The following is a 27,837-nucleotide window of genomic DNA, read 5'->3' as shown; positions in this document are numbered from 1 at the left end:
CATGTTTTCAAATATTTCTATGGGAAAGAGAAGGGTATTGGCAAAGTCAAGTGTTTTTGTTTTTTTTGTTTGTTTTGTTTTGTTTTGTTTTGATTTGTGTCTTTTTCTGTCCAGATGCAAGGCTCTGTCTTGGACCTCTCTCCCCTGGAAATGTTGCCACGTGCATAAAGCCACAGGGCTGTGTTTCTGCTTCAGTGTTCAGGTCAAATGAACGCAGGTAATGTCTTTCCTCCCACCTCCGCCAAACAAAATTTGATCAGAAATATTCTGGCTAATATCTAGTACAGCCAGAAAACAGCAGAGGAGGGAAAAACCCTCCCTTCACTGAAAACTTCACATCAGCCAGCACAAAGCCTGGTTCCAGCCCTGGATTTCAGGACAAAGGTCAAATCTAGCAGGTGATACTGGAGGAAATGTGTGGGAAGATAGGCTGTTTGGGTTTGCCTGGCTTTAAAATCCACGTGTGATATTTTTCATGTATGTACTTCCTAATCCCATATTAAATAGCCATAATTTTCCCATTTCACAAAGTTAAATGCCCCTATGCCCTCTTGCACACACAGAAAAATTGATCCAGGTGCACTTGGGATTCAGAAAGCTTGTGGAGTTTAGAAAGGTCACTTCAAGAGTGGGGAGAGATTGAGGGTGTTGCTGTTAATCAAAGAAGGGATATCCAACCTCTTTCTGACAATAAACAATGCAAATGATATTAGTTCTGCCAGCCTAGAAGTGCTGTTAAGACATTTCTTGCACTTAACATAAATATCCTCTGCAGTGTCCTCTGACATCCTGGCTGGGTTTTGCAGTGGTGAGGAGGGCAGAATTTCCTCCAGTGCTAGGGATCCCCACACCGCTGTACACCTTGCCTTTTTTTCTGCTCTCTCTGCCTGTGAAGCCAGCTGAAATGACTGTAGGCAGTCAGCCCCCTGCCTTTCCCCCCCTCCCTGACTCTGCCTGTGGTTTCGAGCAAACTCAGATTACCAGGGATCTCCAGATAATTCTTCCTCCCTGCTGTCCTGTAAAATCAACAAACATGCCCACCTTCCCCATTGCCTTTTCCCTTCCCTGACTGCTTAAAGACCTGGGAACTCGGCACTGCTGGTAGGATTTCAAAACCCAGCCCAGGCAGGGGTGCCAGGTTCTGGCTAAACAGCTGCTGTGCACCGTCAAAGCTACGCACTACAATGATTTGTATAGCCCATTGCTGAACCAGCTACAGCCATTTGTTTAAAAAATAAAGAGACAGATAAATTCAGCTCTTCTCCTAGCAAGCTGATATCATGCGCCTCTCTTAAAAATGGCTTGCTCCAGAATGCATTAGAGCTAAATTATCATTTATGTTTGTCACAGGGATTGCTAATGTGTAATGAGATTTTAGAGTTAATGTTTTGTACAAAGCACTTAGTGGAGCTGGGATGAAATTGGTTCAGGATTCTGATGTGGTGTTTTAATTAAAGATATTTTCCAATCAGGGCCTAGCAAACGACTTGTCAGAAGATTTTGTACCCATCAGCCAATATACCAGTGCAATCCTGGTGTCGCTTTTTGCTTTTGGGTATTCTTTAGAGAATGAGAGGACTGAGCCTCTCTGAATCTCATGCAGAACAGCCTTTCTTAGCTGCAGCCCTTACAGCAGAAGAAATGTGTACATGATGCTCTGAAACTTTCATCTGGATGTCAGTGGTCTGATTCATTGCGGCACGACACTAGCCTTATGCTTCCGTGATTTTGTTGAACTTGTGCAACATGGGCACACACTGAAAGCAGTGGCAAGCCACATCTTGTCCTGTGCTCATCTGCTGCACCCAGGTCCTGAGCTCTGGCCGTGAGCTCGTCTTGACTCTCCCACTCGGCCATCAGGCACAGGAGCCAGGAAGGAGATGGGAAAATGGGTGATGCCCTCATCATTTGCTTTGCCCATCCTATAGCCCTGAAAAGCCAAACCAGGTAGAGCTGTCAAAGGACACAGGGGAGACTTGGGGTGGGATGCTTCTATCAGGAAGGACTGAGAAGAAAGATCTGCCCTTCCCAGTGCTCCTCACACTTATCCTTCTTCATAAACCTTCTCTCCCCTAGTCAGAGCTCCCCAGGCAAGCAGGGGCACCTGCCCTGCTGCCTGCCACAGCCCCATGGAGCCTGACTCAGCTCCACGGGTGCTCAGCAGCACTGCTGGAGAGCCGGCTGGCATGGGGGTGCAGCTGTCACATGGCAGGATCATTAACTTGGATAATAAGACTGAGACATGGCAAACCACCCCGGATTTGTAGAGCTCCCTGTTTGTTTTTGCAGTGTTTCTGACATAAACCCCTGTAGAGCTGAGTAGTTGTGAACCTTTCAGTAGTATGTGCTGCATCCTGCTTGCTATGATAATAGATACAAATCCTTCTTTATGTGATCGTGATTTCAAATACATGTTTGTTGCTTTGTTTTAGGAAAAGCAAGGAGGGAGCTTTCATTTTATAGACAGTCTTGCTGTTATAATACATGTGCATGAGTTTTTTCTTGTTTTTCTTTTGCAGGTTTGCCCATCTACATGTCCCATGACTGTTTGGAAACAGAGAAACAGTAAGTAGGGATTTTAGTGACTTAAAGAATAACTTGTATCATAATCTGTTCATTTGGTGAACTCTCTCACTCAGTATGGAAATTGACCTGAGCTGTGCAAAAGGATGCTGCTGACTAGAACAGAGAGGTGAAGGTGAATCTTGCAGAAATAAATCTCACATATTTACAGCTCTGCTGTGTGGTGGATGCAAGAATATGCTGGATATTGTAACATTTTCTTCGTGTTATCCATAAACTTTGTCTGACATCACAGAATCTCAGGAAATGACAAGGACAAAAGGAGACCAACCTGCCTGTTCAGGTCTGCCCGTCAGTGAAACAGCATCCTGCTCTACAAAACATAGTACACACCACAACTCCATTGTACATCTCTTGTCCAGGTGCTTTATCCACAAGAGCACTGACACACCTCTTGATGAGTGTTATTAAAGAGCCAGAAAGGTACAAACACACATGGGATATCTTTTGCTGCCATTCCCAAATGTTTCAAAATCATGAGTCAGATCTCACCATCCCTTACATTGGGTGACTAGCTGAAATAATGTTCATGAAAACACAAATGTGTCCTCTGGCATGCATTTTACCGGTTCTATGTTTTTGAACCCTCTGAAGTCACTCAGGTTAAATTTTAAGTCTTTTGTTTTCTGTAGCCACAAGCGATAGAAAATTCTGCCGATGTTTCCATCCATTCAGTTACAGGAGTCAGTTACAGAAAGTGGGGAATTACAGGGAATTGTTAGAGAGGTGCTTTCGTGATGCTTCTGACACATTTCTGCCGAAGTTTGCTGATCTGCCTTTCCAGAATTTAGAATTATGTACATTAAGTTCTGCATGAGGGATTTTGGGGCAGGATGTGGTAAGAGACAAAGGAGAACTGGATTCTTGTCCACAGGGACAGTGCCAAAGTTTTCTGTGTTTTCTGCTCGGTGCTGTCAGGGCAATCAACTAGCTAATTTGTTTGTGTCCCTGTGGTCAGTGATCTGCCATCCATGGGGACCGTAAACTAGAAAGAGAGTGGAAGTCTGGGTTGGTCAAGAACCAGAACAGTGAGGGATTCCCCATCCTTGGTGTGAGTAGCACCTGGGAGGAAAGGGCACAGCTGCCCACTGCCCTCAGCAGTGTCCCAGTGATTCCTGTGCTGTCAGGGCAGCAAAGGGTGTAAAGGGGAGTAAAGATGTGACAGGAGAGGGTGCTGTGTGCAGGGACCATGAGTACAGGTTTAGGAGAGGTTGAGCATGAGTATGGGCTCTGGGCACACGCCTGCACATGGACTTGGAGATGCAGCTCCTAAGGAGGCGGGTCAGAAACTTCCAGCTGTGAGCACTTGAGATGACAGCAGGCTGGTGCCATCTTCTCATACCTGTTGGGGCAGGAGCGCTCTCTGCCCTGGCTTATAGTTGGAGTGAGCTAACATGGCTCCTGACCGCAGTGGGTCACCTCTCATGAACAACTTGTTCTATACAGACAGATTTACATTATGAGAGCAAAGCAAAAGGCCTGCAAGTGTTTTAACAGCACAGAATCAGTGAATCCCTCCTCGTGCCCCGCCCTCCACAATTTTCTGGGTCTGCAGAAAAAAAAAGCATTGCTGTTTTTCTCTTCTGCTCTGCTTTGGACCTGTAGAAATACAGGGGCGTTGGATGGTGACCAAGAGGGCTGTGTGGGGGCAGTGGGGCCTGCTGTCTGGTAGAGCAGGGGCCCTTCCTAAGCTGTGTCATGCAATTAAAGCCACAGCCTCCAATATAAAGTCTTCAGAAGGGGTTATCAGGCCCACCGTGCTTGGAAGAGCTGCCTAAGATGAGTATCTGTTTAAGATGAGTATTTTAGGCACTTATTGAGGACTGAAATACAGACTGAATTTTCAGTGGGAACCTGCTAGGAGCTCAGCACTGCCTAAAATTAGGCTCTTCTTTATCTGCAGGGTTGCCAGTACTGTCCGTGCTACTGAGATGTGGCTCTGCAGGACCATCTGGGATAGGAGGTTCAACCATGTGTCTTCTTCCGAGCTCTCCTATCTCACAGTACCTCCATTCCCAAGGTGCTCATGTCTACATTTTTATCTCTGGTTCAAAGTCTTCATTTGCTGCTTGCTCCCATAAGGGGATTTTTTGTCCTCCTCTGCATTGTCTCTTTTGTTACAAAAAGCTTTGAAAGCTTCAGTTTGAGATTTGTATCTTTCAGCCCCAAGAGCCAAGGCTTTTGGACCCTCCAGGAGTCTGGCCTTGAATCCTGCTACATGTCGGGGTGCCAGAAATGTTCTGGAGGTGCAGCCACCAACTCCTCGGTGTCTCACTGCTTCAGTGTATTTGGCTGTGCTCTTTGGCAGCCTTCACTTGGTGCTCTGACACCAGAGTTTTGATACTAATCGCACTGTTTCCTGGGAGCATTGCTTAGATTCTTCTCTCACTGATACAAAACCTTTTATTCTGTAAAGTGGTGCATTTTCCAAGCCTCTGTAGCAGGAGTCATCATGCTCCAGCCATGGATTCATGGGCAGAAAATGCCAGTGGGATGCCCTGGCTGAAACAGCTGCTCATACCAGTGTGTCAGTTCAGAACATACAGATGGAAAATGCTGTTTTTTTCCCCCCCATTGATCACTGTCCAAAACATCTGAGGCTCCAACAGATGAGCCAGAAGGGAGCAAAGTTGCCATTCCCACAGCTTTGGTACTTTCTATCACATCTTAATTTCTTCAAAGGTGTCCACATAGCACTGCAGGCTCAGAGCTGTGTCCTTGCTGGCCCCTCACCAGAGGCTTGCTCTGCCTAGGAGTGGCTGCACGGACTTGCAGGCCTTGGTTCAGCTCAGGTGTGGGTACAGACAGGTATCTGCAAGCCTAGGGGTCCATTCATCCTTCAGCTCTGCCTTTTTAATTTTTTTTTTCTTTCCCTGTTGCTGCTGCAGGTGGCTTGAGTATCTCATGCAGCTCTTCTGTTTTAGGCAGATAAAGACATCTGTAACTGTCAATATCTAGCGGCCCTGTCCCTCTGCCATTTTTCTTTTGTTGTTTTACACGGACTTTTACAAGCAGCTCGCTCTCAAATTTCAGATGAAATGAATCATGTCAGCAGAGGCCATGAATCTGTTTCCCATTCAAAGTCAGGGGAAGGCTTCGTAGGTGCTGGGGCTGAATTAGGCCAAACAGCTACGGCAACCCACTTATGGGTGCTTTCCCTTGGAAATCACCCCCAAAAAAGTCCCTGACAGGTCACTGAGGTGGGAAGGTCATGGCATGCTGCACAGCCAGGAGAGCTTGATGATAAGGAATGGTCTGTTGGCGGCAGTGGGCTTGCGGCAGCACGGATGTGTTGTCTGCAGAAAGAGGAGAGGAGTGAGGGGAGGCGGGGAGAGAGGAGCCGCCGGCAGGAGGTGAGGATAGGGGGAGTGGAGGTCGGAGGAAGCGTGGGCTTGGAAGCAGGATCAGAATGTAATGCTGCTGCTCTGCGATTTCATTTTGTTTTATTTCTTAAGTAAAAAGGCAGATAAAGCTGGCAGGTTCTAATGTGGGCAAGTGTCCAGAAACTCCCTCCAACGCGGGTAACTTATCCGTGTCCGTTCTGCCACCCACTCCCTGCCACCATCGCTCACTGGGGCACCCGGAGAGCGCTGCAGTGGCCTTGGGTCACTTGCTCCTCAGCTGCCAGGGCATGAGAAGAGGCTGCTGATTTTTGGGACTTTGAGTAAACCCGAGAAGGATCAGTGGGTCCTTGCCTGGCCACTGACCAAATCAAAGTCTCCCTTCAGTGTAGGAAGCTTCAGAATGGGTTTTAAGTACTGAATATTTGTCACTGACTTTGCAGGCTCCATTGCTCTTACCCCTAATCTTCCTCACTTGCTTGCACTGTGCATGCAGAGGCAGGGAGGGATGATAATGGACTTGCTGTTGTACTTGCTGTTCCCATAATAAACGGCAGGATCCTGACATAAATTGTTTGAACATGTAACACTGTTCTTACTTCTTAATGATAAGGGCTTAGGAACTGCCCTTTTCCAAAATGAAAGAAATGAACCAATGTTATCTCTTTGTTTTAAAAAATGATCCCTGTGACTGCAACAACAAAAAGCCATTACAATGAGCCTTAAAGGTCTAGCAAGCTTTTATGGGAGAGATTTTCCACTCACCAAGCCTGGCTTTGTTCCCGTTTTCTCTCCCTCTTCCCAGCCTGCGTGGCTCAAGCTTTCTAGGGCAGATCGTGCTCCTAGGTACATCTGAGCTGAACAAGGAGGCCCTAGAGGACATGTCAGAGGTCAGACCTGGAGGAAGAAGTAGCTCCTTTGGTTGCTGTGTCTAAAGCCAAGTGCTTGAGAACTTGATCCAGTCCCAAGTGCATCCATCATCAATTATATATCTATACTCAGTGTTTACACAGCTTTCTTGTTTAGCATGAAATATTTACTTTGAGGCTCTGCATCTGCTGCTAAGCCCAACAGGAATGTCTATTGCTTGTGCTGAGGAGATAAAATTCCACCGTAACCCTTCGGTGCTACAGCACAAATCTATTAGGTGGCTGTTGCTGGGCTCATGCCAAGCCACGGTGAACAGCCTGCTGACTCTTGCCTGGGTCAGTGAACACAGCAGGGGTACTTGTAGGTTTTAAATTTTTCAAGTAAAAATAAAACAAAACAAAACAAAACGAAACAAACCCCCTCTATTATCACATGTTTAATAGATTTATGTTTATGTAGGTAGTAGGGAGAAATTTAAAAAAAAAAGGGTTCAAGTGGTATACACAGACACATGCCTGTGCAGACAGACATGCAGGTTCGCACTCGTGGGTCTGAAGTAAAAAGAAGTGATCAAGAAGTTGCTTTATTGCTATCTTAAGACACAACTTGAGCTCTTAGAGGTGGTTTTATGATCTCTGGAACAGGACTGGAAATTTAACCCATTTGATTTCTGCATAACTCTCCTGCCTTAAACATGCATATGTAGGTTAATGCACACACCCATTAACTCTCCCACTGTCAAGTGCTGTTAGTCTATCTGCTTAATGCCCTGCTGGGAGGGAGATGAATGGGCTCCTCCAGATGCCATCTTGATGCTGCTTTTTTTAGTTCAGCCCCAGAGGATGCAGATCTTAGATGGCTCTCCTGAAGCTGTGGGAGGTTGTGCAAAGCACTCCATGGGCATACTGTCTCACCTTATATTTCCAGTTTAATGATAACTATGCAATTCTTAGGTATGTTAAGTGAAAATAATGTCTTTCCCAAAGTACATAAGCATAACTGCTCTCCATGTTACAGGTGGGCAAAACAAGCTGCTGAGTGCTTCATTGGTCTGGGCTGAGCCTCCCAGCAGGCCAAATGCAGGAGTGTGAATTGGCTCCTCACTTATAACAGCTGCCCGTCAGCCCAGAGCCCGATCCACCAGGCCACGGCTGAAGCTAAGAATGGGCATGAGCAGACAAGAGAAGAGGAAGCTGCATGGAAGAGAAGAATGAGACACGTGAAAGCAAAGTCCTCATCTGTCTCCAGAGGCCTTGTGACCACTATGTGAAAGACTATGAATAAGCTTCCTTTAATGCATTCCTTATCAGGTACTTGGCATGGCTGCATCTCAGTGATGTGTCTCCCAGCTCAAAACAGTAGAGAGGTATTCAGCGTTAGGATGCTGGGTGTAGGATAAAGCAGGTGGATTTACTTAGCTCCTTTGGGTGAGCAAACTGGGGGCGTTTTTTATCGTCGAGGCAGGAATTAATATTAATGTATAATTACTCTTTTCCTTTGGATGTATCACAACGTTGGCCTATGCAAAGAGGAGCAGGGTGGGGGAGGAGGAGAGAGAAAGAAGGAGCTATGGCTAGAGGCAGTATGGACTTGAGGCACAGCTGAGTGATGAGGAGTGGGGGATGCTGAGCAGGCTCACACACACAAGGGCTGCACTTGTTGACTCTCCCTGATTGTGGAGAAAGACAAACCTTGGAAGGGAACATATTCTCTTCCTCTCACACCTATGTGTGAGCACCATGAAACTATGCAATCAGTGTCATCTTCCAGAAGAAATCTGTTAGCAAGGAAGACAAGTGGATTTTCTTTGGCCCCATAATGAATTGCTGGGGATGCTGCATTCCTACTGCTGAGCCAGGTAGTCATGTAGGGACAGAGAAAAAGGTGAGAAGTCTGGCTGCCAGAAACCAGCTGCTGGAGCAGGTCCACCTCCTATACTCAAGAAGCAAGCCCATTTCTGAGGTACCACCCATGTGTGGAGACCAGCTCTTGTGGGATGGAAGCGCTTCCAAAATGTAAATGGTTTCTGCTGTGCTGGGGCGTTGCGGCTTCATATGGTTCATTTCTAACCTCCTATTGACAGAATATCCAAAATGAAGATAAGCAGGCAGTGGGCTGAGGCTCAGTGCAGGGTTGTTTGATACAGCTAAGGGTGTTTTGGTGGTGGGTGGTGAAAGGAAGGGAGCGAGGTGCTGTGTCCTGGACCAGACCTGACTTGTGGCCTTCAGTGGGGAGGAAGGAGAGCAGTGCTGCCTGCCAGCCCTACTTCGGATGCCTTCAGGGTCTGCAGGGCCCTGTCTGGCATTCAGAGCTTCTGTGAATCTACCCCATCACAGCCCAGGGAGGCAAGGACTTGGGGACATCCACCTGTACAGATGGGATGGCTCCTCTGTGTGCCTGGCTTGTGTCCATGTTCCTCAGAGCAGCTGCAGCAGGGTGGAGGATGTGGTTGCACTCACATGGTGCTGGGCTGCTGTGTCTCTCTTCTTGCATGCAAAGCCCCATCTGTGCCTCCTGGCCAGCTGATTTTGGGGATGGCATGGGAAGAGGGAACCCAGCAGGTCTGCCTGAGCAGGATGTCTTTGCCTGCATGGGTTCACAATGCCTGCTCTGGACATCTGGCAGGGAGCCTGCTGACATTTAGGAGAGAGGGGAGCATCCTTATGCCCCTGTAGAATCCCATGTCCATGCCCATGCAGCTGCCCCATTTCCAGGCTGGATAAGCATGGCTGGACTGAGCCGTGGTTTCCAAACCAGGGGGCTGTGCTCCCCGGAGTGCTGCTGTGTGCTTTCCGCTGTGGTCACTACTGGAAACTGAGTGTGTCTTCCAGCAGGCATGAAGCAGTGTGATGCCAGCCATCACATGCCACTGGTCCTTCCTCTTCTCCCCAGAAGGAGCAGTCTGGACGGAGAGTCTGGGTTTTGTCTCTTACAGAAAGACATGTGAAGGCATGGGTGCATGTCCCCTTGAGGATGCACGCTTAGATGAGGCGAAATGAGAACCATGCCTTTTGTGTGGAGCTGGAGAGGGGCAAACCTCAAAGCAGCCCTTCTCTGGGGCTGGGTTTGGTGACAGCTCTGCCCTGTCCCCTTTCTGTGGTGGGTTTCTGACCACCCGTCTGTTCTGCAGGCGGTGAGCACAAACATGGGCCAGCTTTTATTTGGTTTGCATGGTGGATTTTGCTGTTTTCTGGGGGTGGGAATGCCGCCTGCTCTGAGGCAGCTGCATCTCCCTGCCCCAGCTGCCACAGCTCAGCTTCGCCTCAAAACACATTCTTGTGCTGGGTGCAGTGCCTCTGTGCTCTCAGATGGAGATTGGCTTTTATCTGCCTCTGTCTGCATGGCATCTGCTTCCTTCTGCCTCTTTAATCCTCTGCATTTTCCATAACCTAAAATAAACCAGTAACAAATCTGGGATGCGATTCTCCAGCCAAGGGGACAGATCTGGGGCTGTGGCATTTTGTACCTACCATGGTTTCTGCAGCAGTCCTCTTTCTTTTTTCCTTCATTACACAGAAGACTTGTGAGAAATGTATTCTTATGTCAGTAGCATTCAAAGGCAAAAAGAAAACCTGCCAAAGAGAGCCTTAAAAGTCTGACATATCATTCAGAGGAGAATTTTCACTAGAATTATGCTGGAATTTTTCCAATAAATAAATTCTGCAGACTTTTAAGGGAGAGCTTTTAGGTTAATGGAAATATTACTTAAATTAAAATTCATCCCATTAAGCCATCAATTCCATTGTCATTGCAACATCATGTGTTTAATTTTAACGATGTGCACAAATAAAAAGGAAGCAATGCAAGAAAGCTATTTGTTTTATTGTGCCAAGAGCTGAGTATGGGCTGCTGTGGAAAGTTAAATACAAGATAGAGTGGGCACAAGGCAGGATCAACAGAGATGTTAAAATGCATTTGCAGAAAGTGTATTGCACTGTACTGAGTATGGAAATGCTGAGAAGCATACTCTGGCTTATATTTTCAGTGAGTTGTGGTGTTTGTTTTTTTTGTTTTGTTTTCCCCCACACACTTTCAATGATTTCAGGAGGAGGCCTTAAGCAGCTTCCAGGCTCTGTCGCTTTGTTTCCGGAGCCTCATGTTGAGGAGAACTGATCCCTGACCCCAGCTGGGACATGTCCCAGCTCACTGTTGTGCCAAAGAAACAGTAGGCAGCTTAGCCCCTCTAAGCTGCCAAATTGAAACCATGTCTTGAGCTCTCTGCACTTGCAAAATGAGGCTCTCACAAGAGCAGATTTCATGCCACCTGCATCAGGACCTTCATCTTCCAACCTGGCTGGACAACCTGAGTGTCAGCACTCTGGGTGTTTCAGAGACTCTGCTTCCCATCTGCAGAGGGATGGATGAGTGAGTGAGGGGGAAAAAGCTAACTGGCTTCAACTTCTTCTGCCTTCTGGTATGATTCATGCTAGACTGGGGTGGGGGAAGGTGGACGAGAAGGTTCCCACATTTTCCAGTGTGTCACTACTCAGCAGGCCACAGGGCTCTTGCTTGGAATGAACATGAGGTCAGCTGAGCTCCCACTCCGGTGGTTTTCCTCTTAAGGCACCAAGTCTCTGTCCTCTGGGAGTCACCCCAGATGTAGGACCCACTGCTCATGCCTTGGCAGACAGGAGGAGCAGTCCCATGAGGAGGTGGGTCCCCAGCAGACAGGACTGTGCTGCCCTTGGGCAGGGTGGGCCTTGGTAGCAGAGGCTAGCCCCTGTGAGAGCTGCCACACCAGAACCATGGTGCTGCACTCCCCGGGAGTCTGCTGGGGCTTCTCGTGACAACTTCTGTGCTGCAGTACCCCGGGGTGCCTTGTGGCTATTTCCCATTTCATTTTGAAGAGCTTGGTCATCCTTCTGGCATCTGGAACCAGACGGGGATTTACCCTGAAGCCTCTCTGTAATACAAGCTGGGCCCCCAACCCAGGGGCCACACTCCAGCATTTAAAGTACTGCTTACAAGGAAGGAAAAAAAAAAAAAAAACAGGTCATGTTTGGGGGGGGGGGGGGAGTTATGTGGGTTTAAGAAGGGTTTTAAGGCGGCATGTAGATGCAGCTAACTGCAGTGAAGCTACTTGGTGACTCAGGTGTTGCTTGAGTTCAGACTGAAGCAGGTTATTCAGCAGAGCAAGCCAGCACACAGGTTGGAAGGTGAGAGGGATCACTGCCCATTGATATCTTCCATGTCAACACCAGCTCTCAGTTCAGCAGCTCCAGTAGCAGCAACCTAGGGGACTGCAACCTCCCACTGCTCAGAAGACAAACCAGCTGTGGTCTGCGGACACAGGAGCCACGTTGTGGGAAATGCTCCACCCTGTGGGAAGGACTGAGCCGGTCTGGCTGGCTTTTGGGGCAGGTTCTTCTTTCTGCCTTTGAGCTTTACTGAAGGTGAAAGGGTCTTGGGGTGGGGGGAACACTTCCCCATGGAAGGCTACACATTGTGCAAGGCCTGGCCTTGCTCACCACCAGTCCTGGGAAGGTTTGACCTGAAGCTCATTCCTTCATTGCTGACTTCTTGGTATGTGCAGCAGCTTGTTGGAAAATGCATTAGGTTTCATGCCCTTATGGGGCTTTGGGATTGCTTGTTTTTGGAAGTGGGGAAATGACTCAATTTGAAGTTTGAGGTGGCCTTAAACGAACAGAAAACCCAAGTAGGTCACTGGTGTATCCCTAGGTTTCTCATGCCCTCTTAGGCTTTGCTATGCAAAATGAACAGTGCTTTTCTTGCTGAGGCTAAGAATACCTTCCAGGCCAAGTTCCAAGGTCAAGCCTCCTCCATCTATATGAATTAACTGTCTTCAGCACAAATTTGAAGGAGTGCAAATGCGTCGTTGTTAGAGCATGTTTTGAGAACAGCTTCAGGAGCACTGAGCATATTGTTACTTGCAATGAGGCAGGGTTCCCAGACATTTCACTGAAATTGCTGTTTAGGCTCAGTTACCACAGTGGCTAAAAAGTCTCTCCTTTGTTTCCAGGTTACTTCTTTGCCATAGAACAATTATTTGTTTTTCACCAGCAGCATAAGATACATTTTCCTTGGGTTCCCTTGAGTGTTTTGTGCTTGTGGTCAATGAAAGAAAAGGTCAGTGACTCTGACTGCTGCATGTTGCCACGGCTTCTTTTTCACAGCTGGATTTCGCAGGGTCCTGGGGTAGGGATGGGCTTTCGTTCAGGGGCACTGGAGTTCATGACCAGTGGGTTCCGTTTCCTTTTTGTTGTTGCCTTTAGCTAAAGGCCGTTCTCTGCAATCCTGCTGAATTGGTCCTGTTTTCATCTCTGCCTCTTGCCTTCCCTTCAGCCCTCGGTCTTGGTTCAAAGGAGCCTTAAACCAAGGTGACTTCATACCTGGTGCAACCCAGGGACAATTTACTCCTGGGGAAAGAACGGACAGTTTGTATGTTCCCATCATCACCATCAGTCCACTGGTGAATTGAGTCTCTTCTTTTTTTTTTTTTTTATCATAATCTTTTCTTCCCGTGGTCCCACTTCTTGGTCACTGTATGCCATACTTGTAGCTAAAGGCCTGCTTCTAGGCCCATATTGCTACATGCAGACTGTTTCTCACCTGAGAAATGGGCATGATGATTCTTCCATGCCTCCTAGGGGCATGCTGAAGAAAAACACGTTAAGTTATCATGACCTTCTATCTTTATGATTATTGTGTGTGGTCAGTGCACATAAACTGGATGGGTGCGTGTAGCAAAGCCACGTGAGATGTTAAGGTGGTCCTCCTGGCTACGTGACAGCTCCTCATTAACAAATGCTCAGTGGTCACTTTGACTGGAGACTAGGGGCATAGCCTGCATTTCCCTGATTCCCCAGGAGAGACCATACCTCTTAAGAGCAGGGAAATCTCTCCTCTTGAGGGAAATCTCTCCTGGGGGGCTGGTGTCCCATGGGGAGCAGTCGGACTCCATCCAGTGCATCTATGTAGCGGTCACTTGTAATCATTGCTAATCTAATGAGAGTAATAAGAAGGCATGGAGTCCAGCAGAGATTTATTGGTCTGAGGGGATACCACTGACAGAGACAAAGCAAGGGACAATGTTTCCCAGAAATAAATGCTGACATTTATGGAAACATAGAGTGTACGTCCACATCTATTTTGAGTGTTTGCGTGAGAGCTACCTGGTAAGCCTCCATTATGGGTATATTTCCTAAAGGGTAATAAGTTTTTCTCTTAAGCTAATATGCTAAAGGGATGGATTAAATTAAAGGTTCATTTAAAAACTATTTCTTTTCTCCTGGAAAGTGAATAATAGTTTTCACTTGCACTGCTGCAGCCCTTCATAACGTGTTTTATTTGCATATATGATTTGGTTAGCTGGCATTACTTCAAACTTCATATTATTCATTTTTGGTGGTGAAAGAACAATCTGGGCCCTGATCCTTTACATTAATCTCATAAATTAATCACACTGGATAAAATCTTGTTCTCATTGATGTTGAAAGCAAAACTGCCATGGATGTCATCTAGGCCAAGGTTTCACCTGCTCCTCGTGTGCTTAAATGCACACCTGAGTCCCTGTTTCACTGACATGCTGTGTGCTAGGGCTCTCCTTGGGTTCAGCCAGCAACTCCTGCCCTCCAATAGAGATGTGAAGACCTCAGGAGACAGTCTGTTGAAAAATCAAAGTCCTATTGCAAAAATACTGAGCTGTTTTTCACCTTCCAGGAGCTGAACAGGTTAAAGGAGTGAAATCCAGGCTGCCCACACCACTTGCATGTAATGGTTACTCAGGGTCAGTGTTTCCCCACACAGTCGAGCAGGAATTGATTTTTTTTTTTTTGTGTGTGTGTGTGTTTGAATAGGTCTGTCTCTCAGCAGCAGAGAGAAAGGCATTATAAACATGGGAAAATCTGATATGGAAAAGCTGGCAAGGGAAAATGTTCGTATTTTTTAGGACTAATATATATGCATGTATCTAATGAATGATATATTATATATCTCATAAAAACTGTATTAAAACATATCAGGATTGTGAAGTGAAATATTGCGCTATGGATGGATGGTGTTCGCTGATGGAATAAATATCCTTCGTGGTTGGCTTGGGTTCATTTTATCTCTTTATTTTTCACTTTCACTATTCAGTAGGGGGTTTCAGGCTTCCTACTCTCTGCAGAGGATCAGTCATTTTCTCCCTGTGGTATTCTCAGCAGAGCATCTTCATCCTCTGCATATTCACAGCTGACTGGGTGCATTGAAGTGCTCTTATTCTTTTTTTTTTCTTTTTTTTTTTCCTGAAAAACTTGGTAGAGAGGAAAATCAAAAAGAGGGTCAACTAACTGGGCAAGTCCCTATAGGAAACTTGAGGACCTTGTTTTTGTTGAAATTGCTTGGTGCTTTGTGATGTTAATCTTTTCCACCTGGTAAGATAGCCAGATACAAGAGATCATGGTTAGTTTTTACTGAAAGGAGTTTTTTTTTTTTTTTTTTTTTTAATACTGGATAGGCTTATTTACAAAAACATACAAATCTTTGACAGAATCAAAGAGCGAGTGACTTTGCACCCAGATTTCTGCCAGCACTGTTTTTTTTTCTTTTTTTCTTTGCTGGGTATAAACTCCCTGTTTTTGTTTCACCTTTGTATGTTTTTTTTTTTTTTTTTTTTTTTTTTTTCCTTCCCTGGACTATCGCCATTCTGCTGCAGACACAAAGCAATAACCAGATAAGCTCTCCACTTTACACCTGCATTTATGTGCTTGCATTTAGGATGGAAGCTGGGCTGAGTCCTTCCCAAAGGTTGTGCATGAAGGGCAGCGACTGCATCCGAGTGGCAGGAGTCTCCGTGCTCAAAGCAGAGATCGTCTTCCCAGCACCACCTGGCTACTCTGCAAATTAATCTTTGGACGCCTGAAGATGGGCACCCAGAAAATGAGGTATGGCCAGTGGCGGTGTGTGACAAATTTAGATTAGGAGTAATCTGTCACAGCCAGGGATGGTATCCACTTCTGAACTCGCTGGCAAGAAATACTCATTGACATTAGTGGGAGCACAATGGGGGCCCAGCTTGCCCACAGTTACTATATTAAATGACCCGTAACTCAAAAGGTCTTGGATGAAATTTATTATTCTGCACCCAGCACATCAGTTTGCAGTGACATTTAGCTGAAGACAAACTCTGAAGAAGTGATAAGCTAGTGGAAAGCAGGAAAAAAAAAAGTAAATATAAATTAAGTCTAGTTAATTTTATTAATGGCTTGTAGTTTAAATAGCTGTGGGTAATTTTCTTCTGCATCTGTAGAAATAGCCAGATAGAAGGATTTGCAGATTCCGCAGAATTTCCAGAACAAACCCGGTACTAGGAAGGTTTTACTATGGAAACTGTTTTCATTGTTCAGGAAAGAGAAATTCCTCCTATTTCTCATCATTGATGTAGGTCCTTCACTGACAGACCATCCCAGTGGTCTGTTGCTCTGGTGGTGGTGGTAGTGAAGGTCCCCCCTTTTATCTCCATGCACATGTACGTGCTGACATGTGAAACTGCTTCTTTGAATGCTGTTCTATTGCTTCTTCAATTTGGGAATTAAAATGGAAAGTGCATTCACTCCTTAATACAGGAAGAAAAATAGAAATGTTATTTTTAAATACTTAAAGTGGTTAAAATAGCAATCAGCACAAAGGGAGTTCGGTCCATTTTTTAAAAACGCAGCCCCACAATGGCAGGTGAATTGCAGGCCTTTGCACTTGGATCCAGTCTCCCTTTGCATTTTGATGAGATTTCATGGTTCTTTCATTCATTTATGGTAATGAATCAAATTATGCTATAAAAAGTTAGAAATGAAGACAAGAGATGCTGCTTGTTTTAAAGTATTTTGCATAAGTGCAGTGCCTTTTAATTTTGGGTAATGCCAGTGATTGATAATGTAGTCTAAAAGCAAATAAAATGCTGGCATATCCTCTGCAAGCTTTTCTTCTGTTGATAAATATCATTGCTGCCACACATATGCACATCTTTGTCCGGCTTTGTCCAGCTGTGTGCAGTAGTATAGGGCAGTCCTTTTATTATTTGGGCTGATAGAAGTCCTGAATGTATAGGCCAGCTATTTGTAATTCTTAGCAGCCTCGTACGGATTTCTGAATGTTGCATAAACATATGAGGACAGGGCAAAGAGATTTGGATAGTCTGATCAGAATCAATATGTATGGGAGCACTTCTTGTGCTGCATGTTGGTGTTGTTTTTTTTTTTTTTTTTTTTTTTTTCCTAGCCTGAATCTAGTTAATGCTTCAGAAGTGTCTATAACTAAGATACTCCCTCACAACTGCAAATGGCAACCATGTAAGAACTGTATCAAAAACCTCTTGCTCTCCAAACAGTGGCCTGGAAGGCATACACCCTCTGAGCCTCCTAAAATAATAGAGACAGTCTGCCTGTGGAGGTCGGACCAAGACACAAGCACTGGTGACAGGGCAGTGCCTCAGTGTCTTGAGGCCAGACAGAGATCTACTAAGAAAAAGTTGAAGGTCTGGATGCGCTGCCATGGCAGGGGGGCTGGAGTGCACGTCTGTGATTAAAAAGCAAGAGTTGCTTGTGGTAGCCCATAAATACAGCACTCAGCATCTCACACCCTCCCGGTGGACCTAGATACTGGGAATTTTTAACTCCATTTTAATACGGATATATATCCCTGACTGAAATCATAATATTTATGCAGGGTAGTTTTTCAAGAGGCTTACTGGACGTGAAAACAAGTTCCTGGCTTTTCCCCTTTCATGGAAGCGAGCTGAAGGTCAGATTTACAACATTTCAAGCTGCATTCTGTGCTCATTTACACAGCTGTAATCTTGAGTTATGCCACCCAGGACAAGGAATTGCTCCAGACTTGCAGGGATATAGCTGACAGCAGAATTTAGCTCGGGGTTGCCAAAGCTCGATAGAGAAGGAGCTGCGAGGGTGGAATTTGGTGCTCTTGAAGTAGCTTGTGTATGTTAAAGGAATGCAAGAGCCCCAAGATTTATTAGTAGTGTTGCAGAGCATTATTGAAATTAGGCTTAATTATCTGTGTAATTTGCTGGAACCAGCGTTTTAGCATTTTTGATCAAGTATATGCCATTAATTTTAAAAAGAGATATACCAGGCTGCTCTCAGAAACTGAAATAAAAAGATTAAAAAAAAAAAGTCCATAATTTCTAAATGGCGTATTCCAGAAACTTTGAAGGCTGTCAGAGGAGTCCCTCTCTCCCTTTCACAAGCAAACAGTCCCTCTGCAGTTCATCCATATGGAAGAAAGTTCACATCATCCCAGAGGGATGATATTCCAGCATGCAGGGAAAGGAAACTTCTCCTTATTCCCAGGCTCGCTGAGCCCAGCCAGCCCTCTCCCTCCAGCCCCACTGACACCACTCGGGCACGGCGCTGACCCTTCTTGCAGGAAGGTGCAGAAGCTGGGGGCTGTGAGCTGTAACCCAGCCAGCCCTTTGCAGGCTCCTGCTCATCCCCTTGACCACACAGGCTCCGTGGGCATGGCTCCCTGTGGTTACACCAGCTCTGTGTCCTGTTTCTGCACTGCCTCTGTGCCATCCCGCAGAGGTGTAGCCTGTGGTCCCCGAGCTCCTAGCAAGGAGGGCTGGTCTGAAATGCTGCCATCACACCAAGGTGCAGCAGACCTTGCTTTTCTGCTGATTTCTGTGGAAACTTCAGGCTTAGCCACTCTGTTTGTCGTGTATTACATAGCAATAATGACACTTTCCTCTCCCTAAAAAAGTGCTTTATGGTTACAGTCATTAATATGTATGAATCGCTTGAAGCTTACTGCAATGTTGAGGGCTAGAGAAATACCAACACAGCTAGGTTATTAGCTGACACCTTGCCAAACCTCTGCCCGAGCAAGCTTTTGTTTTTGGGACAGCTGCTGCGTGGCGCTTTGCTGTTTTCAGCACTTCTCTAGTTGAGATTTTCTCCTCCTTGTTCTCTCTGCACCTTCCCACCCCCTGCCTCTGGCAGCACTGAGGTGGTCAGCACGGCATTTTTGGGAGGCAAGAAGCAAGCGGGAAGGGGAGTGCCATCACTGAAATGCTCTGCGCCCTGGCTGGGATGGCTCAGGCTTTCCCAGTAAATGATTAACTTCTGTTTGAGCAGAGAGCCGAGCTGCGGTAAGAATGCAATTAATTACGCCGGCAGCCCAGCCAGGCCAGCAGTCAGCGGTGCTCTCACTTGTAGCTTCTGGCTCTGCAGGTCTGGTTTGAGAGTAACTAATTAAACACAGGTGCAGGCTGGAAGACTTGTTGAATTAATGTACAGTGTCTTCTTTTCTGTGTTCCCAGGCATTTGTAGCTTGCAAGAAAAGAGCAAGAGCTTGATGCTACAAATAATAATAGAGTGCTGATGATGGAGGTAATTAATCCTTTATTATTCTAGTGTGATAGGCTGCTGCTAGGGCTGTCATCCAAGTACTTCTCATGCAAAAACGTGTCTCAAAGGTGAAAGAACAGGGAGTAGGTGAAAGGCTGAATAACATTTTAATGGATTCTCTGGTGTTGTGGGCATAGATACATCTTCGGGTTTTTGGCAAGGCTGTTAGGACCTGGTGGTTAAAGCACAAGGCAGCATTCACTGCCCTATGGTCTGAGCTCCATTTTTGACTCACTAAGACCCTTTTAGCAAGCAGCAGATTAAAATGAAAATTCAGGCAGGTTCAAATAGCAAATGGACATAGAAGGGAAATGCAGGAATGTACCTGTGGCTCACTGTGGGCTTTCTTTGCTGTTTTTACTACTTCCTGGGCATCCTCAGCTGGCTGCTGTCAGGAACAGGCAGCAGCTTTGATGGACTTTACATTAGCCCCAGCATTGTTCCTCCAGATGATGCAGAAGCTGATGGTCTTGCCACATGGGTGACTGGCTTCAAGTAGAGCTAACAGGGCTGTCTAAGGAGCTACAACAATAACAAATATTGTTTGGGGTTATTTATTACTAATAACAAATGCCATAAAATGGTGGGGTTTGTTGGTAACTTTCTGATGCTCCGATAATGATCCTTCCTGGTTCAAATCAAACTGCAGGATTCAAACATCTTTTCCAGCAATAAATAAGGGAAAATTATGAAAATGGTAGCTTTCTGCTGTCTCCATTATCATTTCTTTGCTTATAATAGCCTTTTGTCCCAGGTACAGGACTGTTATGATTTTAAGAGACAGCAAGAAGGACGTAACCTCCTGCAGTAGAAGCCACTTAGAGTACAAAGCATTAGGAAACTTCAGTCTCAACACGTAAGGGAAAAACAAAACAAAGCATAACATATGTGTTTATTTTAAAGACAGTAGCGATTCCGTGCTCTTCTCGTTACTTCACGATGAAAACGGTCCAAAGCTATTAGGAATGTTTATAGCGAGAAAATAATGCCGAGTCTAATAAATGGATTGGATAGGACAGACTGTGTTTTATTCAGTGTGGGAACCAAACACTGCCATATTGTACAGATTTGCTGATCTGGAAGAATTGTACTTGCTTTACGGAATGCAGCTCAAAAGCTGAGTGCATGAAAATGACAGTTTTTTGTTTTTAATGCAGAGAATTTTAAGACTGAAACATTGCTTGGAGAGTTTTCTAAGAGATTCTGATCAACTTATGTAAGTTTGGGAAATCAGCAGCAATTTATTATCCTGCCTTATTTTCTGGTGGCTTTTGTTTTCCTTGCATTGCGATCCTTAACTTGACAGAGGCAAATTGTGCTCAAGTATCTAGACGAGGGTTGTGCAGTGCTGTGGATTTCAGTGCTTAGCTGTGTTAGTGGAAGAGCTGAGGGCAGGTCGTAGGGCAGAGAAGGTTTTCGATTCTTCTTTTTCTCTTTGCTGGTCACCTGTGGGAAATTTCTCATGGTGGAGCGTTTGTCCTCAATGAGTGTGCAAAAATTTGAAGAAAAAAAAGCTATTTTATCACTGTATTTTACAATAGCAAAAATCTCACTGACCCCCCTCCCAGCTGTGGATTCTGCTGGGAGACAGGTTGGGAAGGGGATGGCGAAGCCCTAAATTACTGCTCAGCTCATAGGAAGTCTGGCTGCTGCGTGCGTGAGCATAGCCACGTGCTGTGCTGGTAACAAGTATGATTTTGTTTTCTGAACGCCACGCCTCCGAAATTTCCAGGAAGCTGCTCTTTGCTGCTGACAGTTGCTACAGAGGCGCCTGCAGCAGTGAGACTGGTTTTTGTTCGTGTCTTCTTGCCTTCATTAATTTCCAGTGTGTCATTTCAGCTGCAAATGCGCAGTTACCGTTAAGGTGTCCAAAAGCATGAAGTCGGCTAGATGGCTATTTCTGTCACAGTAAATATTTGATGAGGAGGTGTGTTATTTTTAGCCGTAATCAGAAGATGTTATTGGGATTTATAGGCCTGAAATATTCCATGTAACACATGACTATTTGTTACCTTTACTGTTTCCTGAGGGTTTTTTCCGTTTTCCTTAGTAATTTGAACTGGAGAGGTGGTGATTCAGAGAGTGCTGGTATGAACTGTTGCACACAAGCTGCGTAGTAGGGGAAAACACCGAGCTTCAAATGCCAGGTCCCATGCCAACGGGAGACACTGCAGCCACTGAAGCAATAAACCCAGACAGGCTATACAAATATGTGAATGTACAAATGGATCTCAAAGCTGTGATTTTCATATTCCAGCAATCACTGCTATAGGAGTGCGTGACTGACAGCACAAAGGACTTAGATTTACTGTAGAGAGATGTAAATTGATAAGCCAGTAGACAGCCATCATTCTTCCTTTATTCTCTCTCTGTATCCCATGTCTTTCTCGGCTGGCATAATCAAAGCTGACATAGTGCATGCTATAGCAAGTTATATTTTTTGTAATTATAAGACAGTACATGAGATCTGAGGGTGTTATTCAGGAGATGGCACAAAGCTCACTGAAACACTTTTTCAGAGTGATCCTCTGATAATATTGTTTTTCTCAGATTCTTGATACTCAGACTCCATGTCTATGCCTTTAAGCTTCTGGGTGCTTTAAGAAGGGATAAAGGAAGGAGTTTTTTTTTTTTTTTTTTTTATGAAGAAGAAAATGTTCAAAGTGTCAGCCTTCCCCTCCGCCCTCAGCTGAGTCTGAGGCATACATGCGTCTGAACACTACATGCGTTTCTAAAGAAGGGTTTATGGGAGCCTGACTTGGGGGGATGAGGTAGAAGTCAGCAAACCAGCACATGGAGATCATCTGGAAAGACCTAAAAGAGCAATCTTCCTTCCCCTTAGCACTGACTGGTGGGGCACGCCTCTGGCCTCCTATGAGGAGGAGAGACCGAAGGGTCCTTTTGCACTGATCCATCTCATCAGCCTCAGCTGCCTCTGACTTTAACTGCAAGGTTATTAAACCAGCACTGTAAGATACAACAGAGTTATTGTGATGTAGTTATGGTTGGAAATCTTTTCCTCAGGTCTGAAAATGTGTGGTAAAATCCGGATGCTCACATTGCAGCTCTTTGACCTCAAATGCATACACAGTGAGATCCCATCTGAATTCAGTGGATGTGAAACTTGCAGAGAGGCAAATAAATAAATCTTTCCTTGTTCTGGAGCTCCAGCAGGGAGGTGCTGTAGACCTTCTGGACAAATCCCATAGCCATGAGTGATTTTTCATATACTTTCACATAGAAATGCTCTAGTATTTTTCTTCAACTTATTGAAAGAGCAAAGAGACAGAAAACTGGCATTTGGAGTTTTGACTTTAATTACGTTAGATTGAAAAATAGTAGTGGAAACAGGATTATCTCACTCGATATGGAAGAAATTTTTACTTTTGATCCGAAGACTCGTCTCTTTCCTTGTCAGCAGCCCTCTGACTTACATGTACTTGCGATTCCAGGAACACACTGAGAAATCTATTGCTGAATGTCATGGACATCTACATGCAGGCCTTGTCTTCTCAGTGGTGCATGGGGTTGCCATGCAGGTATGAAATGACATTTCTGCACAGTACAGGTGCATGGGCTACAGTCCCACAAAAAGAGAGTGACTGGGATGAGCTGCGTACTTGGCAAGTGAAGTTTGGTAATGCAGTCTCCTATTTGGCCAGAATGCACTTCAGGCTTTTCCTCCTGCCTTTTCTAAATCTGGGTAGCCTTCTGCATGCTTGTTGCAGTTCACCTACAAATACAGCAAGACCTCCCTGCATGGCAGTGTGGGATAACTTATTTATTGCTGTAGAGGATGCCATAGAGCCATTGGCAGACACTAAAGCAGACCTAGAGTTTGTCCTTCACACAAAGACCCCGTTTCTTGCCTGGACCTACCTCCTTGCCTAATTGGATTCCCACAGACTACACCAGTGGCTCACCAGGGTCCAGGCTTGTGATTAAGGCTATAAAAATATTGCTGCCTTTAAAATCTCAAATCTCAGAAGTTCCCCAGATACCTTGCTTTGCCTCACTTAATCAAACACATGATGGCCATAAGGAGGAAGGCAAGGCATTTCTCTCCCTTTCGTCTTCAAAACAGGGATCTTCTCACGCCCACAGCTCCTCTGCTTAAATACAGCTAAATAGGCAGTTTGAAAGAGGCAGAACTGATTAATTTGTATTTTCCTTTAAGCGATTAACTGAGGTGTCAGAATCAGGAGCCTGTTTGTGCTAAATTGCCTCTGTAGTTGATGGGGAAAGAGAAGCACTTCTGAGGGGAGGTTTTAGGTCTTTGGTGCCCTTTGGACGTGCCTGTTTCCTGATGCAGGTGCTACCTGATTTCAGCACCTCAATTTTAAATGCTTCCAGTTAAGAAGGAGGAGCCTGGTGTTCTGCACAGGGTCAGGAGCTTGCTGGGGAGAAGTGAGGAAAGGCGCTGCTGGTTATTTATGCCTGTCAAAAGGCAGCTCCTTGTGTCAGAGCAACTCTGACACAAAAAAAAAAAAAAAAAAAAAAGAAGAATCCAAATGTTTTGGCTAGGACTAGTGAATAAAGCAGCGCCTCACTAATAGCTTAAGTGAGAGTGGCTGCCTGAAATACTCTGAGAGCAACCCGAGGTGACTCCCATCAGTTCTAGTGCTGTTTAAATCTTTCACCTGGATGCACTGATGTGTTATTGTTCCTGTCATCGTAGGACTTTTCACCAGAGACCAGCTTCTTGGGGGATCATAGGGAGCATTTTTGAAAATAACACAAGTTTTTCTGTAATTCTTGCAGTGCACACACAACTCAGTAAGAGTTGCCTAAATGGCCACTGCCAAGTGATTTTGCATAGGTGATGAAAAAACTATTTGGAATTGCTGTACTGACGTGCTATGAGTACAGACCAGTTTCAATCAGAAAGAAAAACTGCAAAATCTTACTACCAGTTTGCTAGGCCATCCAATTCACAGGATGCTCATGCCAAAAATGTGTTTACTGGACTAGTTTCTGAACATGGTCATTATGCTTCTTTCAAGGTAATTCTTGAAGAAAGGGTTTATTTCTTCCCACTTCTTCTTGTCTGTTTCTCTGGCAGGAATAGACCTTGGGGAGCTTCTTTAGAGTGAAGCGTGAGAAAACTGTCTTCTGGAATGTGTGCTGTGTGTTTGTTGCATACTCCTTCACAACTTGCTTTTAAAATGCATAGTGGTTACAAACTAAACCTGAATGAGCCATTATACTCCGGTGTGTAATTATGTATTTAGGCCACATACTACATGCAGCTTTAAAAGAAATCTGTATGGAAACAAATTGCATTACATTTGCAATACCTGAATGTAGTTGAACAGCAGCACCTGAAGCCTTTCAAAATACTGAAGTCATTTAGACCATTTTCTGGAGTAATTATCTCCCAAACCTCAGATTCTTATTTCAATGCCTTTGCTGTATAGGAGCTGTAAAGGTTTCAATGCCTTTACAGCATAGCAGACTGTGGCTTGGCTGTAGGAGAACCTTGACATAGATTTAGTGCTCCTGCCTGATGTAGCAGCTCAGAGCAGGATGGCTGGCCTTTGGGAGGGAGCATTACGTGTGTCAAACACACAGATGAAGACGTGTACCAAGGTGACAGACTCCCCAGGTAGTGAGGGTAAAACCCAACATTCATCTTCCCAAGAATTAGTGAGGAGCAGGGATTTAAGTTTGGGATGAACCGCTGTGGGATTTACCGGCGAGAAGGGTGTGCCTGTATGGCTGGCCAAGAAGATGGGAAGGAGCTTCTCTTTTCAGCACTTCAGACTGCCACTGAAGCAGCGTTGTTCATCTCCCCAGCCCTGACTGCTGCCTTACAGTGTAGTGCCACGTATTCTTCCTCTCTAACTGACACTTGGCAAAGTACCCGCATCTCAGGGGGCTGATCCCTGGAAAGAGCTGTGTGTAGCATAAGTGGCAGCAGGCTCCCCTCAGGAAGCTGTGTGCCTGCCTGGTTTGATGGCGTGGAGCAAGACCTGCGTGCTTCCCTCCCTGCCTGGAGACAGCGGCTCCTGCGCTGAATCTACAAAATGCCTTCCTCTACACAGCACAGTCTGTGATGTGAAGAGCCACTCTTATTAGCACTGGCATGTATGACACAGGACTGCAGTTAAGTGTTTTGAGGGTTTGAGGGTGAGGGTGTTGTTTTTCCTTTTCTGGAGATGAACACTCAGGAGACTTGTGTTAAACTCGGGACTTGGCAGATCCTCATGCTGATTCTGCCACTTATTTATTGTTTGGCCTCAGGCTAGTCACTTAACCTCTTGCCGTCCTGATTTCCCCATCTGGAAAATTATATTTACTTACTTCTCCTGGGGATTGTGCAGGGCTTAATGAATGCCTGTAAGGGATTTGGAGATCCTCAGATCTGAGATGATACAGGACTGCAAAACATTAGCCACACGCGCAAGGAGGAGGGAGTGCATGCATGCCCGCACAGGAGAGCAGCCTGTGTGCATTCCCAGCCTGCGACACGGTTCGAAAGTGCGATCAGCAGGGGAGGGTTGGACTGAGTGGCTTTGGATGAGCTCTTCCTTCTGGTCTCTTCAGGTTCTCTGGAAGAAAAAGGAGGCAAGTGACTGAATAGAGAGCAGGGCAGCGAAGGTTAACTGCTTTCTCCTGTTGGTCCCCTGGATCTTCTTGTCAGTGCGGTAACAGCTGGATCTCCCAGGAAGGTAATGATCTTCCCGGATGCTCTGTCTTGCTGCAGGCTATTAGTGAAGCCACGTGGCCCCTTTGCTGCCCATTTCTTTAGCAGGGAAAAATGAATCTCTGACCGAAAAAAACAAAAAAAAAAACAAAAAAAACCCACGCCTTCCTCTATATAATTAAGCAGCATTAGAACGAGGCCTGTGCCTTTGCTGATGAACTTCAGCGAAAGCAGATGGTCACAATGGTATTAAAAACTAAAGACTTCAGTCAAGCTTTTAATTGAAAACAATTGGACCCTGCTGGATGGTAATTACCTTGGCTGCTTGCAAATAATATCACAGCACTGCTACCTATGAAGGAAGAACTGAAACTGAGCTAATAAGAACTGCTTGATCTGCATATAATAAACAAGGAGCATCCAAAACTATTTTGTCTGGTAGCTTTTCCCCTGCAAGATGCTTTGAAGTGGTTAGCAGTGTGTAAAGGAACACACAGTGGCAGAAATTGAAACGTGCGAAGCGTTAGCTGGGCTCATAAAACAACTTGAAGAGCCTGTCTTCCCTCACCTCCCTCCTTTTTTTTAACAGCTGAAGTCCTAGACAGGTCTGAGAAAAGCAGCAAAACAAAATAAAGTGAAAAGCTCTACATTATCCAGCGTTCCTCCTCTTCTGGATGGCAATGACAGCAGCAGTCTGCTTTGATCTCATATTATCCATTTTCTCCTCCTGGTCTACTGAAAGGTTGGGGTCTTCTGAGCACTCCAAAATGTTCTCCCACACTTCCCCCCTTCTTAATTGGATTTTAATGATCTTTACCTTAATGTGCCTCAATCTCTAACAGAGCAAACGTGGTATGTGGCATTTCTGCAGTACTTCTTTAAGCGATTTGCCAGTTTCCTCACTCTCCCTTTGAGTGCCAGGATCAGGTGAGGTTTTGAAGGCTGGCCCACATAAATTGCTCCTAAATCCTGTTGGCTGCTGTCTGCTCTATCTTTGTTGACACAACATGACGTTAATACTACTTCACAGTCTTTCTTGCTGGGGAAGATGACCTGCATTTTTGTGGGTGTGTAGCTGGAAAAAGCAGTCTTAATGTCAGATCTTTCAAACTCATGTCCCAGCTGTGTATAGAATGAACCAAATCTTGTCACCTTCCACATAAACACTATTTTTCATGTGGCGGTGCTCTTGGGCATAGCTTTTTGTCCCTTGTGAGCAGACAAGAAACTGCTGCTCTAGAAGACCTCAGAGAGTAGGAGCTGCTGCAATTTTGCAAAATTAATGAGTAGCTGTGAACTGCTAGTAAAGTGATGCAATGATTTTCCATAACATATCATTTTAGAAGCTATGACTTTACCCGCTCTTTCTTTTCCTATCCAAATATTTGTCTTTTCAAGGCACCAGCCAAAAGTTTGTCTTGTCTTGTCTGGCAGAATGATGAAATGGACTGTTCCAGTATGTTTCATTTGATTGCATTTGATGATTTTAAGCCTGGAGTTCAACTTTCATTCACTTAACTCGCCATGATTAACACGGTGAGTGAAGTCCTGGATTCATGTAAGTCAGTAGAAGCTTTCATACTGTCTTCTGGGGGATTTTGCTTATTTTCATGTAATCAAAATACAGTCTCAACTTTATTGACGTAACACCTGAAACTGCTGTCTGAACTCAGCTACAAGACATAAGTGTATCTCACAGAATGAATAAAATAGATATTTGAAGTCATTACCCACACTGACCCAAGCTGAGGTATTCTAATTTGTGTCTGGGATTTGTTGCAACCTTGTCCTTGGATTTTCCTCTGCTGCTGGGCTCTTGGAGGAGAGGCCAACTGATGGTGGGGCAGGTGTCCTGCTTTGTCTAGTGGTCTGTATGTTCAAGCTGATGAGCACATGGCTGAGCACATTTTGCCTACAACCTTTTCAGTCCATTCTTTATCAAAGAACTTGGGACAAATTTGCAACTAGGAAGGCTGCCTTTCAAAAGTGCCTTATGCTACTGGCTGTGGTGATTTTATCATTTTTATAACAGCTACTT

General features: G+C 45.3%; 1 long non-coding RNA gene across 3 annotated transcripts; it reads left to right on the top strand.

Annotated features, from left to right (window-relative positions):
- The first annotated feature begins 94 nt into the window (after positions 1-94).
- Positions 95-27,466, top strand: LOC116487429. 3 transcript variants are annotated; one of them, XR_004253083.1, is made up of 7 exons: positions 95-217; positions 2,520-2,565; positions 4,487-4,603; positions 7,812-8,104; positions 15,513-15,679; positions 25,700-25,824; positions 27,234-27,466. It is a non-coding gene; the product is annotated as an uncharacterized LOC116487429 (long non-coding RNA). The 3 variants fall into 3 exon arrangements; XR_004253081.1 differs by having other exon boundaries at positions 27,198-27,466; XR_004253082.1 differs by lacking the exon at positions 4,487-4,603 and having other exon boundaries at positions 27,198-27,466.
- Positions 27,467-27,837: the final 371 nt, after the last annotated feature.

This window comes from Aythya fuligula, chromosome 3 (assembly GCF_009819795.1).
Source record: "Aythya fuligula isolate bAytFul2 chromosome 3, bAytFul2.pri, whole genome shotgun sequence".
Taxonomy (NCBI): domain Eukaryota; kingdom Metazoa; phylum Chordata; class Aves; order Anseriformes; family Anatidae; genus Aythya; species Aythya fuligula.
Note: the sequence above shows the minus strand (reverse complement) of the source record. Positions and strands in the feature narration are given on the sequence as shown.